The sequence below is a fragment of the Lygodium microphyllum genome, chromosome 21 (genome assembly GCF_053477565.2).
Source record: "Lygodium microphyllum isolate KBCC chromosome 21, Lygodium_microphyllum_v1.1.10, whole genome shotgun sequence".
Taxonomy (NCBI): Eukaryota; Viridiplantae; Streptophyta; class Polypodiopsida; order Schizaeales; family Lygodiaceae; genus Lygodium; species Lygodium microphyllum.
The window spans coordinates 1,597,438-1,618,547 of record NC_141155.1 but is presented as its reverse complement, the minus strand read 5'-3'; positions in this window follow the sequence as shown (position 1 = coordinate 1,618,547).

Below are 21,110 nucleotides of genomic sequence, written 5' to 3'. Positions count from 1 at the left end.
TGCTCTGTTAGTTACAATAGCTTACAGTTTTTCCTCTGTTAGATCTATGCACTGTGTGTGTGTGTGTGTGTGTTACTGAAGTGAAGTATGGTTATTATCACGTGTTGTTGAATAGCAATAGTTTGTTATTTCTCCCAAATTTGACACTGTGAACTTCTAGTGGAAAGATGACCTTTTTGGCTCAAGCAATAGCTTCTACCTCTAGCCCAAAGGGCAAATGCATAGACTTGCCATACCAAGATTTATAACTTGGCTATGTCATTCTTTCTCTCTCTCCCCCTCCCAGTCTCTTGTTGTTTGCACCTCCCTCCCCCCTCTCTCTTTCCCTCCCTCTCTCCCTCCTTTTTCTTTATTTATGTATATATGCATAAACATAGAAAGAAATGGGTTGTATTGTTGCAAATTATTGGGGTTTAGTCTAATTTGTTGATCAGACACCAATATATGCTAACCATCATTTAATTATTCTCTAATATTGAATGAAAGAATAAGAGAGCTCTATGCATACATAGATCTTGAAAGCTCCAAACCCTAGACTCTCCCCTCTTCTCTCCTCTCATCTCCACACACACACATGCACCAGCTTTTCCATGCACACTCATAAGTGGACATATACAATGGTGAAGTTCCTAGGAGCTTCAACCTATACCTATCATCTCTATGTAATGTGTAAACCACTTTGAAGATAGGCTCTTAGTAAGAGGATCTATAAGATTGTCATATGTGAACTTTGACTAGCTCAAGACAATGTATCAAATCATACATGATATTTGACCGCCATGTGTTGTAATCTGGAGAAAAACATAGGATTATTGGCTAATTCTATAATTTTATTGATGCCTAGGTCTCTCTCACTAGACAAGCTAACCACACAGCTTCCTTGCTAGCTCTCAAAATGGCAACATACTCAACCTCTGTAGTGGAAGACAAAATGCAATTTTGGAGACATGATATCCACACAAAATGGCAACATACTCAACCTCTGTAGTGGAAGACAAAGTGCAATTTTGGAGACATTATATCCACACAAAATGGGTGCTCCTCCAAAGAGAAATACATAGTTAGATGTGGATTTTCTGCTATCCACATAACCTGCATAATCTGCATCCATGTAACCCACAATGGATGCATCATTTTTGTTCCCAAAGCATAAGCACTTGCTCATTGTATCCTTTAGGTATCTCATTGCATGCTTTACTGTTTCCCTATATTTCCTGCTAGGATTTTCCATAAATTTGCTTAACCACTCCCACTGCAAATGCAATGTCTATTGGCCTTATGGTGGTTACCATGGCATACATTAGACTGCACACCATAGCTAAAAAGTATGGCACCTTAACCATTTCCTCTTTCTCAGCATCAAATTCGGGATGCATATGCTTGCATTGGGATACTCAATGAAGCCTTCCCTCCTGTGTATATTTAAACGCTACAAGACCTTCTGGATATACTTTTCTTTAGATAACTCTAGTATACCATGCTTTTGATGTCTCTTGATATGCATAGCAAGAAAGTGATTTGCATCTCCCAAATTTCTCACACAAACTTTGTGCTTAGGGACTTTTTCAACATGTTAATGTCATCGTTAGACTTCTCGGCAGCAATAAGCATATCATCCACATAAAGTATCAAGATGATAAGCAAACCATCATTGATTTTGCATGTGTATAAGAATTAGTGACCTTCTTGACTCCTTTAATAATTTTGGGATTGCATATACTATTTGGTAATATGTGCACTACTTGAACTGCTTCAATTTGGTTGTGTGCAATTGCCATTAATTGCCAAAGATTGCTGCTATGTTGAATATGACCTCTCACAACTACTCTAATCCTATTGTGTGTTTAAGCTTCTATTGTGCATCTTTAATCATTACCCAATTTGATGATGCTCAAATTCAATATCCAATTTTGTGGTGCATCTTCACAATAGAGTTTTATATGCAGAATAGTCCCATCTACCTAATTTGTAGCTATTGTTAGTGATTGACCTACACATGCTTCAATGGTTCAATCATTGCTCAATAATTTTTACATGATTGTGTTGTGACCTTTGCAAACTTATTGTTTGATTCTCATAGCTCAATCTACACAATCCAAATTTTCAAAATGCCTTCATCTGCAAGCACTCCTCTCTTTGTGACTATTCTCAATCCTACATTTTTATACCACTTGTTGTGAGTGTGCACATGAAAGTCGGTGAGCGTGTATGTGGAGATGATAGGAGCAAGGAGTTTGTGAGCTCCACACCCTTCTCTCTTCTCATCTCCACACACACAAGTACCCGCTTTTGCATGCACACTCACATGAATAAGAGTATAGAATGTATTGGACACCATGATTGGGTGGATACAAAATTTTAATACAAGGAGGCATGAAACAATCTATTAAATTTTAATCTAACAAAACAAAAGCAAAAAGCTGCAATTGGACACAAATTTGCACATACTAAGGAAGGAGAAATTTTCCACAAATTATATGCTACTTTGAAAATCAAAGCAATAAATGAGTCAATGACTATTCATGATGTAATAAGGTGAAGGATCGCTTGTGTGCTTGGGGCCTTATTTTACAATGAGTTCAAAATAGTAGTCTTTATTGAAGATAACATCTTCACCTTTATAGAGTCGGTGCCAATGTTCATATTTTGCATTAGCAAAGGAAGAGATAGAGGATGCAAGATGCAATATAAGTCAAGATACCGGCCTTGGTGATAGAAATGGGATTGAGGAACTTAGAACTAGATTACGGGTAGACATGGATATTTCAAAGGCAAGATGAGCGAAAGAGGTTATGGAACTTTGCAAAGAAAAATGTTGGTAGCAATACTAAAGTTTCTTGCAATTGTGGCAAAATTGGTCACTTTGAACATGCTCACATAGAAACAAGGCATTATAACAACTATGCTTCTACCAATAGAAGTTTGAAAATCCTAGAGATTATTTGCTGTGCAATATTTCCTAGAAACAAGGCATTATAACAACTAAACTTCTACCATTAAAATCCTAGAGATGATTTGCTATGCAATATTGATGAATACCATGTCTAAAATACTACCCCCCCAATAAGAATGCATTCTATGTCAATTCAAATGCCTCAATACACATGACCAATCATGGTGAATGGTGAATTAAAATGCCTCAATACACATGGGCAATCATGGTGAATGGTGAATTCAAATACCTCAATACACATGACCAATCATTATGAATGGTTTGAAGATTTGTAGACTTTGAAGAACCCTAATTATGTATCGACTAGGGACAATAGTAGAAATTTTTATTTTGCATATAAAACTTGTAGCATTGCTTATGGAAAATGGTTAAATATTTAGTTTTTACACTTCATGTGCCTAATCTTACAAAAACTTAGGTCTTCTTGGACAAATGGGTGATAAGGATTTGCAATTAAGACTAACTTTATTGTTGGAGGAACATAAGAAGGATGGAAATTTTGATTGCATAAGGAAAGAAATTAGATAGCATGCTTATGCTTCATGTGAATTTGTCCTTATTGTAAATATGTGCATGAATGCTACCATCTTTGCACAAGTTCTGAGAAGTCACTACTAGTACAAATATTAAAATTTGGCATGGAACATCAGGCATCTTATAGTGAAGAGGCTAAAAGCAAAAAAATTTAAATCAAAGGATTTATTATAGATTTACTTGCATTTGTATTTGGTGATGTTGTGCAAAATCTATGTGAGGCTTTTCAATCTAGAAAGAGAGCCAAGACATCATTCCCAAATGATAAGAATGTGAGTAAAAATGTGTTGGAGTAGGCACACTCTCTCATCTATACAATCTAGCAAATATTGTGGTAATTTATGTAGGTCACTTTTATTGATGACCATGAAAGAAAATGTGGCCTTATTTCATGAAATAAATAAGTGAAGTGTTTATAAAATTTCAAAAAATCAAGGCTGTGAAGTGCCTTATGTCACATAGATGGGGAGAATACCTCTCCTATGAGTAAAGAAACTTGTTAAAAGCATGGAACTTAGAGATAGTTTCCATGTAGGCATATTCCACACATGACAAAGATTGTATATTCCACATATGGCAAAAATTGTTCATTATGTAGAAGGCAAATGTTTTGAGGATGATATTGGAAGACATGAATGGGATAAATCCATGGATGAGGAGATGGCTTCACTTTATGAAAATTAGACATGATATTGGTTACTTTGCCAAAGGAAAAGAAATTACTGGGATGTAATTGAGTGTACAAGATCAAACAAAATGCATATGTTGCTATTAATAGATGGATGTAAAATTTTCCTTCTTGCATGGTGACTTTGCAAGAAGTCATTTACATTGAGCAACCAAATCCAAGCTATGAAACCTTGTATGCAGATTAAGTGAGCACATAGCATTAGCTAAAGCAAGCACCCAAAGCATAATTAGAGAGGGCTTCAGAATTTTTTAATCCTGTGTGTGAGATAAGTTATTCAACCTCAAATATTCATAGAAATCCACACAATATTGATATTCAAGATGTACACAAGTCAAAGGGACACAATTGAGGCTATGTCTTGAGGAAATTTTAGATGATCAACCATCCTAGTTAGGTTTTCATGTAAGTGATAAGACCAAAAGATTGATCTAGAGGGAGGCTCCAACAAATGCCCCAACAACCCTTACTTGGGTTGGGCCTCGAGGGCCTCTTATAGTTTGATGAAAGCTCACAATTATCAGAGCCCTAGAGCTCTAAATACAATTCAAGTCTCAATTTATCATCAGTCATAATGCATCATGGCTCTACAAATGCTTACAAGTCTCAAAAGAAAACCAATAATGGCTTTAACAACATGTTGCAAATTTAACTATGGTGATATTCAAAACTATGCAAAACTAGAAGTCCCCAGAGTCACCCCAAGTAGCCTCAAGTCTCTAGGAGGTCTATCATGTTCAGTGGTATAGAATAGCTTAATTGACCAATTTGATTGCACAAAAGTATTTGAATGGTTGAGGGACCATGAGCACCAAGCACCACAAGGGAAAAAGGGCGGTTCTAAGGGACCGAGGGTGCAAGTGATAGGGATGATGATATCTCCAAGGAGGCATGGAGATAAGAAATGTGGAGGTATTTGGAGGGAGGACCATATGTAAAATTAGTGGTGGGAAGTGGAGTGAGCCTCAACATTAATAGTTCCCTCCTTAATGCACTCTTGAAGAGAATTGCAACTTCTCATTGGAGATTGTGAACCTCAACATTAATAGTTTCCTCCTTAATGGACTCTTGAAGAGAACTACATCTTCTCAATGGAGATTGTGATGCAACATACATCAATAACAGCATTCCATTGTACCTTTAACCTCTAAAAAATGTGCCACTTGTCAATAACAGCATTAGAAAAGTGCACTACTCCAAAGGGGTGATAGGCACCCATAATAATTGTTGAGTCTCGAATTGCACTATATTAGTACTTTTATACCTTAGTACTAGCATACATGTAGAACCAGCATATGGAAAGTGACCTAAGATGTCATATGAAGCATTCAGGTTTTTACCTGACATGCAGGCGCCTTCCTAACAATCAGGAGTTTGTGTCTTTTGTATTCCTGCGTGATGAGAACTGATGTCTTCTTCAGGACAGCGCCAGATTCTGGTCGCTTATGTTTGGTTCTAATAATGTGTATCTGTGTCCTGACTATTTGCGCTGTCTACTGCAAGTTATTTGATCAGGAGTGAATATGATGATGATAAATTGTGTGATCGTTTTCAGGACAGTGGTTCAGTATTGATGAATATAATATGTAGTTCATGTTTCCATATTGTTCCTGGAGATTAAATGTATGAAATGGCTGTAAACTGTGTCAGGAAGTTCCCTACAGTGCAAATTTCCTCCATTTTCTGTTATGATCCTGAGGGGCCATAACACTTTGGCGATCCTGCCCAGTTTCATGAGAATATTTTTCATGATTAAGGTATACGGCTTGGAAGGAATACTTACACAATTCGGCTGCAGGAATCTAGGATGCTAATGGCATTGAAGATGTACAAGGTGCCTTGCATGGGGAGTCTTTATGTCAGAGAATTATCCTCATTCCTCCAATCTTATTTTCACAAGGAGCAGATCTCGAGCATTGAGGGAGGTATTGTCAAGACAGCAACAACAATCTGTGAGGTCTGATGACATAGATGATGTGGTGCAATTAGGCAGGCTGGATGAAGAGGAGTTCACAAATGTTGGACATAATCTTTTGGGGGTGGGTTCTGCTGAGGGCATTTCCACAGTATATCATTCTCCTGCCACCTCCACAGAGTCCATCCCTACACCTCCAACCCCTTCCTGCATACCAGATGTATCAGATAATGAAGAACCAGTATTACTTCCTGACTATCAGGGTACTCCCCAAAAACAGGCACTTGAAAGATGCAGCATGCAGTTCTAGGGAGAACATTCCTGTTAAGGAATGCAGGGGTTTTAATTAATAAATCTTTGAATTTTAATCCTTTACCACCTCAAAGGAAACCTAAGAAGAAACAAAATATGAATCAAAATCAATTGTTCAACCCCAAGGTGAGGGCATCTAAATTTTCAGGCAGGAAGAAGGAAGATCCAGATTGTCATGTAGCTCAGTTTGAAACAAGGTGGATGGCAAGTGGATTTAATCAATTGTATGGAGATCAAGTTAAAAAGCAGCAGTTCGCAGCCACTTTGCAGGGAAAAGCCATGAACTAGTTTTCTAGTTATGGCATGGCAGCATTTAACACCTATGATGAATTGAAGAATGCATTTTTGGGCAGGTTCAGGAAAGACAAAACACCAGGAGATATTTTGAGGAAGATAAAGAGAATTAAGCAAAAGAGGATGTTGGTGGAAGATTATGCTCAAAAGTTCAGGAACCTCTTGAATAGGTTGAATAATGCTGATGCACCATCAGTGGAAATGCAAATTACTTATTTTATAAAGGATTTGCAAAGTAAGATCAGGAATCCAATTGCTAATGTAGAATTGGGACAGAAGGCTGGGTACTTCTCGTTCAAAAAGACATAAAGAGGATGATTCTTTAGGATCAGAGTCTGACACAGATTCAGATTCAGAATCTGAAAGTGATACTAGTGATGATAATAGTGAAAATAGTTCAGATTTAGAAAATGATGTCAGTGATTCTGATAGTGAAACTTCTCGTAGGAAGAAACACAAGAAGAGGAAGGAAAAGTCAAGATCAATCAAGTCCAGAAGGAAGAAAACCAAAGAAGGAATGAAAGAAAAGCAGAGGAGATTAAACTAGATAGAAAGATCAAGCAGAAGCTGAAGGATTTAGGTCTTTCAGACACTAAGAGGAAAGAAACGTATTGTGAGATATGCCAAAGAAATGGCCATGAAACAAGGAGATGCTGGTACAATCCTAATGTTAGGATGCCACAACAGATGCCAATGGGGCAGCCTAGGCTGAGGGCTTTGCAACCAGTTGCAGTAAATCAGGTTATGACTGACACAATATCTCAAAGACCTTTCAGGGGATCTGGAAGAATACAGGCAAGACAACCTTGGGGAAATTTAAGAACATAGCAGCAAACTACTCAAACGGGAGCATGCCATTATTGTGGAGGTCAAGGACACTTTGTGGGACCAAACTGTGAACTTTGGGCAAGGCATAGGACTGAGAGAGGAATGCTAGTTAGCAAGGATCCGCAATGACGGGAGACCTGCAAGAGCATCTCATCTACAGCATCCACTTGCCCCAGTTTGCAGCAGTCCTAATAGAGTTACTTGAGCACGAGGAGGAATGGCAATTCCCTGCTGATACAAGAGCTGTTAGTGGAAGGGAAATACAGCAAGAAGAGGTTCAAGAAGGTCAGGAGAGGGGGTCAGGTAACTTAAATGCTGCAAGTATGCATATTCAGTGTGATTGTTTTAATTGTATTAAAGTTGAGGATTGTCCTGATGAAGCTATGATATTAGCGGTTACTAGAAGCCAAGCAAGCCGGAAGCTTGATTGGCAGGAACAAGAGGAATCCAGGAGAAAGGTGACAAAGCAGGTCAAAAGACTGTAGAAAATTGCAGAGAAAGATAGATTTGAAGAGCCTAAGGATCAGGCAGATTCAGGAACACTGTTTCCTGATGATCAAGATCAGTCTCCTGAAGATAAAGAATTAGGAAAATTTCAGGAGGGAGGTTCAGCAGAACTATTTCAGGCTCTAGCAAAGTGTTCCTTGCAATTAACATTGGAGCAGATCTTGGATTTGATCCCAGGGTTCAAGGAGAAGTTACTCCTGAAGATCAGGGAAAAGCAGCAGGAGGTTATTGAAAGTACATCAGTTCAGGATCAGGTACTTCATGACTGTCAAGCAGTTATACCAACTCAAAAGGAGGTGGTAGATTATCAAGTGCCTACTATTCAAGCTGAATATCATGGGAAGAAGTTTGATTATGTCCTATTGGATGGGGGTTCTGGAGTTAATATACTTTCTGAATATACACATTTAACAACTAAGCAAGAAGAGTTGCTACCAGCCCCATTTCAAGTCAGGATGGGAAACCAAAGGAGGTTACAACCTCTGGGAATTCTCAGGAAGCAAGACATTCAAGTTGCTAGTCTGAAGTTCAGGGTAAGCTTTGTGGTATTAGGAATGTTAGAGATTGGAGATTCTTACAAGATGCTGTTGGGAAGACCGTGGTTTAAGTTGGCTAAATTGAAGCAGGATTGGGGGAATGATTATGTCTGTATACCACGGGGATTGAAAGAGATCAGATTATCAACCATTAATAAGGTAATCTTGAAGAGTTCTTCTTGACCTGTGGTAGCTCAGACTATTAATTTGGCTGATGAAGTGGAAGATGATGAGGAGGAAATGTTTCTTCAAGCAAATCCTTCTGTAGTTCCAGTGTTTGAAATTGATGTGGATAATATTATTCAGAAGTATCAAGATTCTTCAATATCTACGAGCTATAAAGTTCGGGACCATTCAGTGGTTCAATATGCAGGAGAAAACCAGTCAAGACAGCAACCTAAAGCATTTCTTGAAAGTCAGGAACAGCCTGATGTCTAGGAGAACTCAGGAAATGAAACTTATAATAGGATTCACGATAAGGGCAGTAGTTATCCTGAAGAATTTCAGTCAGAGCAACTTGGAAATCAGCCTAAGGAGGTGGATAAATGTAGGGACAGTCCTGAAGTACTTGATGAAGAGGGACAAAAAGCAATTGTTTAGGCTGAGTTGAGATATGAGCATACCTTGAGAACATCTGCAAGGGTGGTAGAAGATGAGGTGCAGGAAGTCAATTTGGATCTTGAAGGGAAGGTTAAACTCATTAAGGTCAGTATTTTTGTGGAACAAGAGTTCAAGCAAAACCTTGTTCAGTTGTGCAAAGAATTTCAGGATATCTTTGCGTGGGATTACACAGATATGAAGGGTTTTGATCCAACTGTCTGTCAACATAGAATAAATCTTAAAAAAGATGCCAAGCCAATTGTTCAGAAAAGATATAGGATGAATCCCAATTATGCTAAGTAGGTCAAGGAAGAAATTGACAAGCTTCTGAGGGTGGGATTCATCAAACCAATTAATGAGGTCACTTGGTTATCCCCTATAGTGGTGGTACCTAAAAAGAATGGCAAGATTCGGGTTTGTGTGGATTATAGGAAATTGAATGCAGCTACTATTACTGATCCTTTTCCTATTCCTTTTACTGATTCTCTTCTTGATGATGTGACTGGTCATGAAATGTATAGTTTTCTGGATGGTTTTTCAGGCTACAATCAAATAAGGATGCATCCGGAAGATATGGATAAGACAGCCTTCATTACTGAATGGGGAGCATATGTTAGTATGGTCATGAATTTTGGATTGAAGAATGGGCCTCCTGAGTTTCAGGGAGCTTCTCATAAGACCTTTGGGAAACCTTTCCCTAGGTGGTGTCACTTGTTTTTTTGAGAGATGCAGAAAATTTGTCATGTCCTTAAATCCATTCAAATCAGTATTTGCAACAAAGAGAGGAGTGCTGTTAGGCCATATTCTCTCTGAGGAGGGCATGAGCATAGATCCAAGAAAGATTGCAGTGGTTCAAAAAGCTAAAGCTCCATCCAATGTGCAGGAAGTTATGAGATTTGTCGGGCAAGTGAAGTGGCATAGTAGGTACTTGAGGTATCTATCTCATATATGTGCTCCTCTTACTAATTTAACCAAAAAGGGGATGCAGTTTGTCTGGAGGGAAGATCATGATAAGGCCTTTGGTATTCTCAAGAAAATGCTTGTTGTAGCTCCTATATTGCAGCCTCCTGCATGGGATTTACCTTTCCATATTTTTTTTAATGCTTCTGATCTTGCTGTGGGAGCTGTTTTGATGCAAGATAAGGTGTCTGGATGGTATAGACCTATTTACTATGCAAGTCGGAGATTGAGTACTGCTGAAAAGAATTATTCAGTAACGGAAAGAGAAGCACTTGGTATGGTGTACTCAGTTCAAAAATTTAGACATTATTTGCTTGGGAATCAGATTATATTTCATGTGGATCATCAGGCACTATTGTTCCTGATCAATAAACCTCAGTTAACAGGTAGACTTGCTAGATGGATGTTGCTATTGTAGGAATTTGATTTCAGGGTTATTCATACTCCTGGGAAAGAACATGCTGTAGCTGATTATCTTAGCAGATTGGACAATGATGATATAGAAGCAGGAGTTCCTAATCAGCTGCCTGATGCTGAACTTTTTGAAGTTCAGGCTATAGATCTTGACTCTTATTATGATCAGTTACTGCATTTCTTATAGGAAGGAGTGATGCATGCACACCTTATAGCAGATCAGAGAATGAGATTAGCTTTGAAGAGTCGGTCCTTTCAGGTTATTTTGAATCTTTTGTACAAAAGAGGAGTTAATCATGTGTTGAGGAGGTGAGTTCCTGAATTTGAGCAACCAGCAGTTCTTCATGAAGCTCATTCCGGACTGTCAAGAGGTCACTTTTCTGGAGAAATTACAGGCAAGAAAATACTACAAGCAGGTTTATGGTGGCATACTGTGTTGAAGGATGCTCATCAATATGCTAAGGAGTGTTTGCAATGCTTGAAGGAAGGTCAACCTCTTGACAGGGATAGAATGCCGGATCATCCTGTATTACCACTTGAACCATTTCAGAAATGGGGAATTGATTTTGTTGGACCTATCAAACCAGCAGCTAAAGGCACAGGTAACAAGTATATTTTGGTTTGCACAAACTATGCCACAAAGTGGGTGGAAGCACAAGCCCTCAATGATAATAAAGCAGTTAGTGTGGCCAAATTTTTGTATACTAACATTATGACTAGGTTTGGATGTCCTATTGAGCTGGTCAGTGGGGTAAACATTTTTTGAATCAAGTTATTTGGGACCTGACTATCAGGCATATGATCCTTCACAAGAAGTCAACTCCATACCATCCTCAGGCTAATGGGCAAGCTGAGAGTTCCAACAAGATCCTACTCCATATCTTGAAGAAGATCGTTGAAGATAACAGGAAGGATTGGGATGTCAAGTTGGATTCTGCTTTGTGGGCTTTCCGGACTGCATACAAGGTGACAACTGGATTAACACCTTTCAGGTTAGTGTATGGATTGGAAGCTGTTGTCCCTATGGAATTTGTGGTTCCCAGTTTAAGAGTTGCTGTTGAACATAAGTTGGATCCGGAACAGTTAGTGCAGCATCGGATGGAACAGCTCCTGAAGTTGGAGGAAGACAAAGTGTTAGCTGCTTATGTGTCAGGAATCATGCAGCAAAGGAGATAGGCTTGGGTAAATCGACACATCCGCAAGAAAATTTTTGAAGAAGGGGATTGGGTAGTTGTTTATAATTCTCGGTTGGGAAAATTTCCCAGCAAATTGAAGCTTAGATATGCTGAACCATTTATTATTCATAAAGATATTGGGCAAGGTACATTTCTGCTCAAAAATTTGCAGGGCACTATCCTGAAGCCTGCAATCAATGGTTTTCGGCTTAAAAGACTACTGCAACCTTATTATCCACCTGTTAATTTAATTTTTCATGTTAATATAAGGGAATCAAATTGTGAAGGTTACATGTGTGAAGGGTCACTTGTGCATGATGTTGACATGACATTTGGCACACAACACAGTTCACTTGCAGAAGACTTGGACTTCACTTTTCAAATGGAGAAGGAAGCAGGCATTCTTCGTGATTCTCCTCTTTCTCCATCATCGTGTGTTGTGTGCCCTGTTCGCGCCGACATGACACATACACGCCGAAGTTCTACCTGGAAGCTGGTTCTTCCAAAGCGTGCTCGCCAAGAGGAGGAGGGCGATGAGGAGTATGAGCTGTCGGAAGATGATCGGCCTGGTCAACACAAGGAGGACACGTCAACACCGATGAGAACTAGACTATGCATGTTGATCTAGTTTTTACCGGCCAAGAGCAGCAGAAGGCTATATACACGGACTTGATGCAGGTCGGTTATAATGAAGACTATGCTCGTAAATTTGCCTTGGATTTTGTTCCAAAGGATTCTGTCTCTTTGGATGATGCAGCAATTCATGAAAATAAGGGTAATGAAGATTTTCTTAAGTCTGTTGGTTATGGGCATGCTAAAAAGAAACCTAGAATTGGTAAGATTGGGTTGAGAAGCATGCAGGAGCCTCACTTTCAGCAGCAAACTTTTTCTAAAGACCCTGTGGTATCTGCAGCATCTTTGGATGTTAAAGAGCGGGTAGATGTTATTCAGCCCAATGTTCCCTTGGTTCTAGATTGCTCTCGAGTGGATGAAATTGTTGTCAATAGTGTGTCAGATGCTTGAACTGTTATGAAAAAGGTGATGCCATTTTTTGAGAAGGCTGACAAAAATAGTGCTCAAACTGCAGCTGAATGTAAACAGGTCAAGTTCCAGTTAGATTTTCAGCAGAAGCAGTATCATGCCTTGGTTAAACAGTTGAAGATTAAGCAAGATGAGTATGATGCTTTGCAAACAGAGTCTCTTGGCAAAATTGCAGCTTTGCAACAGTTAGTGGATAATAGAAAAATGTCAACTACTTTGTTTGAGAAATGGACTCAAGAGTTGCAAGATAAGTGTATGCATCAGTTGCAAAGTTTTGTTGATATGCATGCTAAATTGCAGGTTGAGCATAAATTGTTGTGGAGAGGTTTCAGCCTCTTAAACATGTTGAAGAGCAGATTTTGAAGAATTTGGAAGTAGATGTGGATGCCTCAATTGTATTGAAGTCTGAATTTTCTGAGATGCAGCAAGCTTTAATTGGTGATGTTAGAAACAATTGGCAGCTGGTGATGGTAAAATTTGACACTTTGGTTTCTAGACCTTATAATATGCTTAAAAATGCTTTTTTTCCAACTGAGTTTGATGCATTAATTCAGGAAAAGGATGCATTGCTTCAGCAAGTTGCAGATTTGCAAGCTGTCAAAGTGGATCTTACAGAAGTTGCAGTATGCTTTGGATGAGAAGAGAAAAAGTGATGATTATATAGCATCTCTTTTGCAGCAGAAGGATTTTAAGTTGGAAGATAGGGATGCTACTTTGCAGCAAGTTGTGTATGAGGTGCATGAAGAGATTAAGGTTACTAGTAGTAGATCTGTTGAAGACTATGCTGTTGCACATTCGGAGTGTCAGATTTCTACTTGCACAGATATTATTCTGTACACTCCTAGTTTGTTTACTACTTGACTTTGATATGTATCTTCTTTTTGCTCATGACATGATGTAATGACCTCTGCTAACACTTATGATCAATTATGCAACTGCACAAGAGGACTATGAGTATCCTAGAGGGGCTCTACTCATGGTTGCTCAGTGTGGCTTGTCAAGGGGTGCAAGGCCTCTGGCAGGGCATAATTGTATTCTCTGGGTTATTTCTTACTTTCTATGCTTTCCACTATATAGCTACATACTTGTGGGTTCGAGTCTTGACTGTCCCAGTCATCCACTGGGTTGTGCCAGGTGTTGAGGCTCGAATTGCACTATATTTAGTACTTTTATACCTTAGTACTAGCATACATGTAGAACCAGCATATGGAAAGTGACCTAAGATGTCATATGAAGCATTCAGGTTTTTACCTGACATGCAGGCGCCTTCCTGATAATCAGGAGTTTGTGTCTTTTGTATTCTTGCGTGATGAGAACTGATGTCTTCTTCAGGACAGCGCCAGATTCTGGTCGCTTATGTTTGGTTCTAATAATGTGTATCTGTGTCCTGACTATTTGCACTGTCTACTGCAAGTTATTTGATTAGGAGTGAATATGATGATGATCAATTGTGTGATCGTTTTGAGGACAGTGGTTCAGTATTGATGAATATAATATGTAGTTCATGTTTGCATATTGTTCTTGAAGATTAAATGTATGAACTTAAGATTAAATGTACGAAATGGCTATAAACTGTGTCAGGAAGTTCCCTGTAGTGCAAATTTCCTACATTTTCTATTATGATCCTGAGGGGCCATAACAATAATATTCAAGTAGGCATAATCCCTCACCTCCTTCAATATGCTCCTCGATCAGACAAAAAAGTAACCTAGAAGATCTCTCTTTTGTGGGCTACTTCAACCTTTGCATGACATTAAACTACCTAACTAGGTATGCTATATTATTTAAATAGCATTAATGTCTTCCAAGCAAAGGGTTATGACAAATACCATGTCCCAAAAAAGGTGGCAAATTGCTCCGGTCACAAAAGACTATGAAAAACTTGGAGTCCATTGCTAGAACCTAAGGTAGATTCATAAAACTGCAAGAACTTCCAAATTGCCCAAGCAACTTCAAAGCAAATTGATCATAAGATTTTACATGGCACTAGACGTTCACTTGAGGCACTTAAACTAGTGAATGGACTAAATTCGGAAAGCAAGAATGTTTTCCCCTCGAGTGCAATACCTACCCAATATGTATGGAATGTTTTATGTTGAAAATTAGGATAGTGTTTTGCAAAAATTGATAGACCATGGAACAATTTATTGTCACTCAAAGATACCCCTAAATTGTACTTAAACTATTATATAAATATACTCGATGGTTTCTTTTTTTGCATTTAATTCAACACTGTACATGAAGTTAGAGTTTCATATGGCTCCTCATTGAGATTTTATAATAAAATAAATATTGAGACTTCCTTTATGTCGATAAATCTAGATATAATCTTTATGGAAAAGACATGGAGATAAACAAATCAAAACTTAAAACTGAAAAAAGTTTGGGTGAGGATGGGAACTTAGATGAAGGATTGACAAAAGAGGATAGATTTTATGATGCCTTTGATGAGGTATTATCAAAATGCAAGGAGAAAAATTATGAGCCTAATAGGAGACATCATAGAAGAATGAAAAAATAGAAGACAAAATTATAAGCCTAATAGGAGGACAACATAGAAGAATAAAATTTTTGAAAAAAACAACACTAAATTTTGAAACATAGGGATGGTCAAATCTTAGTAAATTTGGAGCAAAAACCATAGGCGACATACAAAAACAAAGAGGGTGAAACTAGAATTGAGAGTGAAACAAAAAAGCCTAGTACCTATGAATTTGGATCCACACGCCCTTAATTTCTAGAGAGAAAAGATCAATTGTATAAAGTATCAAAAGATGTGCACGGGGGAAACTCCAAAAAAGGTGGAAGTTTGCATGGAAAGTACATGCAAGTACTAGAGAGAGAAGCTACTCCCCAATTTCTTAGGCATGCCAAAATGATACGAGTGTGGTAGGTAGGCCCACTCAAACATTTTCAATCAATTGAACCATAAAGTACTCTAGTTAAGAAGGCATGCTAGTGGTAGGTATGCATGGCAAAGCTAGACCATTCGATTAGGCCCACTTGGGTGCAAACAAGTGAAAGAGGAGGATTGTGAGTCTAGTGGTGATGAGCCATGCAAGAACATGCAAGCCCATGCATGACTAACCACCCTCCTAGAGACAGAAGAGCCACACGCCCAGTTAGTGGTTGGTGTACATGGAGGGCAAGTCCACTCACCCACTCATTTCTCCCACTCGGGTGTACACGAGAGCATGAGGACCTTTCTCATCCAATCTTTCCCAATAAGCATGTATAGGCCAACTTTAAGTCAAGTGAGAGTTCCTTTTAATTCAAGCTTATGTGGAAGGGGGTGAGAGAGTCCAGAGAGAGAGGAGTCCTATATTCCCTTTTCTCCTATTTAAACCCCAAGACCCTATTGTTTGACTTGCATGCTCACAAAGCGGGCTCTCTAGTCCATAATGGAGCAAACGACGATTGAGAATCAAGTTGAACTTGACAACCTCTTGGCTATGGAATGCAAATCCATGCCAAGGTTATGCTAATTATGCTTGATTTCTCTCTCTCTCTCTCTCTCTCTCTCTCTCTCTCTCTCTCTCTCTCTCTCTCTCTCTCTCAATAATTTATGCTATTACTATGCTAAGCTATGGAGTGGATACATGTGAGAAATACTCTTTTTGGTAACGGTATTTTCTTCTTCCTCTCAATCTACCTTTCTCCCCATAACTCTCTCCACCTTTGAAGGTGTTTGAGGCTTTGGGAGGGAGGCCCCACAAATTTCTACTTGCTAAAGGGGTGTTTGGAGACTCTATCTCCAATACGTCGGAGTTTGGAAAGAAGCACAAGGTCATTGTAATCGCATCTCTTTTGAGAATGAATATAATGCAAAAGCCTCTTGGAGACGGGACCGGCTCCATGTAAATCCGGTCCTCAATTGTTCTCTCTCTCTCTCTCTCTCTCTCTCTCTCTCTCTCTCTCTCTCTCTCTCTCTCTCTCTCTCTCTCTCTCTCTCTCTCTCTCTCTCTCTCTCTCTCTCTCTCTCTCTCTCTCTCTCTCTCTCTCTATGGATTGTTTTTGTTACTATTAAGTTAATAGTTTGTGGTTATCTTTAAAATTCACCATCCATGCAACATATATATATATCTCTCTCAATGAATTTGCTTAAGGGATCTGTTCTCAAGGCCACCATCATTCTCTATCTGCCTAATTTTAGTTACAAGATCATTATAAAATTATTAGAAACACAAGAGACCAATAAGAAATAGGATAAATTTGATGATTGTAGAATAGATTGGGAAGATCATCATATGGAAGCAGAGAAATCAACCACACCAATAAGTATACCTTCTCACCATAAGAGATATAAAGTATTAGGATGGGAAAATAGTGCCAAAAAGGCTTGAGCAAACCAAGACCCTCTAGATATGCCTTATCATGGACCCAAATATGCAAAGAAGATAAATCTTGCTCTTCTAGGAGAATATCCAAAATTGGTATATATAGCAATTGATCTCAGTGCATAAGAAGAAAAGCTACTCATAGAGTTGTTACAAGAATTGAAAGATGTGCTTGCTTAATCCTACAAGGATATGAAGGGGGTAGATCTAAATGTGTTAAAGTGTATTATTCCTCTCTATGAATATGATAAGCCAAGCAAACAATCCTTATTCTTATAATGATAATCATGCAAAGAAGATAGGGAAAATATCTGATGATTAAAGGAAGTGCGATTTATTTAGGATATAGAACATATTGAGTCGGTATCACCGCTAGTAGTGATACCATTAAAAAAAAAGAAGGAAAGCTCATAGTATGTATCAATCTCAAGAAGGTAAATGCCACTACTATTAGGGATCACTATCCATTGCCTATAACACACCATGTGATTGAGAGGATTGTTGAAGTAGAACCTTATAGCTTCTTAGATTGGTCTAATGGATATAATCAATTATTCATTGACCCAAGACATTAACACAAGATGGACTTTGCAATAGAATGAGAAACTTTTATAGATCAAGTCATGCCATTGGGGTTGACTAATGCTCTTGCTACATTTCCATGTCTCATGTGTTTCTCAAAAAGTCTCTAGAAGTTTATGTGGATGATTTTTTTGTGCATTCTAAGCAACAACATGATCATATATCTTACCTTATAGAAATTTTTGAGAGATGTTGATTGCATAGATTATGTCTCAACCCTAAACAATGTGTATTTATGGCTAGATAGGGGAAATTTCTTAGGCATAAAGTCTCCAAGAATGGTATTGTAATAGACAAGGGAAGAATTAACATAATAGCTTGGATGCCAAAAACCCACTAATTCTAAAGAATTCTAGAGATTTATGGGACATTGTGGCTATTATCATAGACTTGTATATAATGCTAATGTAGCTTGAACTTTATACACTTAATTCAAAACTTCGAATGGATAGTAGAATGTGATTATCACTTTGAGATATTGAAATTGGTACTATTTCATGAACTAATATTAAGAGAACTAGATTGGAATAAATTTTTTCGTGTACGTATTGATGCATCCAATTATGCTATTAGTTCTGTGCTAATAGCTGAACCAAGTGAGCCTAATATGAATTTTTCAATCTTCTATGCAAGGACATAGTTAAATATCACCACAAAGAACCATACAATTATGGAAAGAGAAGGCCTAGGCATGTTGTATGCGGTCACACAATATAGAGGTGAGGGGTTGTATAACTAATCTAGTATCCGCATCATCCAATTTCTCTAGGCAAAACTGGATGAATGCATAGTTGGCATAAGCATTACTTAGAAGATCAAGAATCGTTTCCAAGATTCATTATTCTATCATAGTTCAAAAACACACATTTAGTCTTGTTAGAGTTTGATTTTACATTAGTTTTAGACAATGACACTACACATTTTAGAGTAGACCATATGACATTTTAGAGCAGACCATCTAACAAATGTACAAGGACCCTCAAGAGTTCTTGACGGTTTATGTAATGTGTAGTAGAAGATAGATACTAAGGTTGGCAAGGAAGTGGCACCTCACATAAGGAAATGAGAGAGAGAGAGAGAGAGAGAGAGAGAGAGAGAGAGAGAGAGAGACTTATACAGTGTCGTATTGCTGCGCATTCGAGGTGTGAAAACCACCCAAAAGTTGTGCGTGTGATTTGATACTTTGTACATACTTAGTTGTTATGTTTGCTCTTTCATTCTATGCTGAAGACAGAGAAGAACAGGGATTTTTTTTTATATTTTAAGATATGCCGATTATGGGTTTTGTGAGGAAGTACTAAACTATTTCCAAGAGATGCAAACGAAGTACATTGGAGGATAAATATGCCAAATGTGGGAGATTGCTTGATGTTCAGCATATGTTTGACTGCATACCACAACGTAATGAGTTTTTTTTTGGAGTTTCCTTATCCTTGGCTATGTTGACAAGGGAATTCAGCTATTTGCGTCCATGACGAGGGTATATGATACTATGGTGCACTTTTCTGTCATGACATCTCTATGGCCAGAAAAGAAGTTGTATTTCATGACTTTCTTGGCATTGGTGGTACAAAAGAGGATGCATGTGAATTAGGAGGTACAGATTTGAAAGGCAACAAAGAGAATTTTAATTTGATTGATGAGTCAGAACAAGTAGCATCAACAAAAGCATCTCCTTTCAATAGTAGTCAAATTGAGGAGAATACTATCCCAGTAGTTGTGTCTGGCATATTATCTTTAGCATTCCAAAGCTCGGAAGATTTTTCTTCAGAATATTCATCACATGATTTAGCCTGTCCTGCTGTTAGTTAGGGAAGGAAAAGCAAAATCAGAACTTTGGAAAAGCAATTGCAGATGGATGCACTTGTCAATAATCGTCTTTTGAAGAGGACATCACAATTAGAGAAACAGGATGAAGAAAAGAGTGGATATCGTGATGTGGACATGAATGATTTGCATTTGACAATGCAACCTCCTCGTTCGTCAGCAAAGCTTTCAAATGCCCGTAACCCATCAACACTGAATCGGGATGTTGTATCAAAGAAATGGGACTACCTTTTCGTGCCTTCCAGCTGACAGGTCAAAGTCATGGTCGCAAAATGCCGCCTCAGAATTTAATTTAGGAAGCAAACCAACCACAGCACTGAGCACTCGATAAATGACAATTTTTTCTGGGACAGAGCCGTGCTTTGAGGGGAAAAAGAGAAGCTTTTGGGCTATTTTTAAAAGGAGGCTTTGCCACGGATGGCTATTTTTGAAAAAGAAGGCTTTTTGGGGGGAAAAAAAACGGAGAATTATGAGGAATCGAAATCGACAGGTTGCAGAAGGGGAGAAGGAGTCGACACGCAGGGATTGGAGCGCGGACTGAGAGGGAATCAGGGAGGCATTGAGCCTGGTTTTTGTCGTGAGACAGTGAATGGAGGTGCAGAAATCCATGGAAATCTATTCAAAGCACTTATACAGTTACTCCATCCATCAAACTTGTTCATTACTGAAATGCTGCTACGAGAACAATTTGAACCCCTGTGTATTGTACTCTCTATGAAGGGCTATTGCGGTTGCAGGTTACACATTTTTTACAGATTAAAATTGAATGCTGAGAGCTTGTTCTGATGCCACAATTGAGGCTTTCACACCCTGGTTGAAATTTGATGGAGTTGTTTCTCCATCCGTTGTTCAAGAACTTTTTTTTTTACTATCTTTCTTGAGTTGCCACTCTGGTATTCTTCGACACACAGATTACAGAGTCATTCCTTCAAGTAGGATTGATGATGGTAGAACTGCGAGATGCAGGGAGGAGTCGATGAGATTTTTCGACAGGTCTCTGTGACGGGAATAAGCAACAACTAGGAAGATGCCTCATGGAGCCAAAGGCCAAATCATCTTTATCGAGATCAAGAGCTGGGAGCTCTAACGGGGACCGCATTGCAACGCTTCAACAGCTGGTGGCGCCTATCAAGACGGACACCGCATCTGTATTACTGGAGCCATTGGCTACATCAAATTCCTTCAAGATTAAGTCCAGGCATTGAGCTCACTGTACATGAAGACTAGCTCGTGCCGAAGGATGTGGCAGGTGCCGCCAGGAGAAAAGTATGGCCGAATGGTCCTGGCAGCATTCTCAACAAAGGACAGGTTGCAAAATCCTTCGTGGTGGTAAACTTATTGAACAAGAGAATTAAGAATCCTTGCATAATGCAATCAGGCCATGGCTATAAATGATTATTAGGCTCAAAGTGGTAATACAAGAGAAGAAGAAACGCTTAGAGGAAGAGCAGATTATTCATAATTCAGATGTTAACACAAAATTGAAAACAAATAGATACCCAGAGCGCCCTGGATTACAAGAATTCTTGAGGAGAGCAAGAGAGTTTGTAGAGCTTGTACTCTTCACTACTGCCTTGAAAGGCTATACTAACCCTCTTGTTGATAGA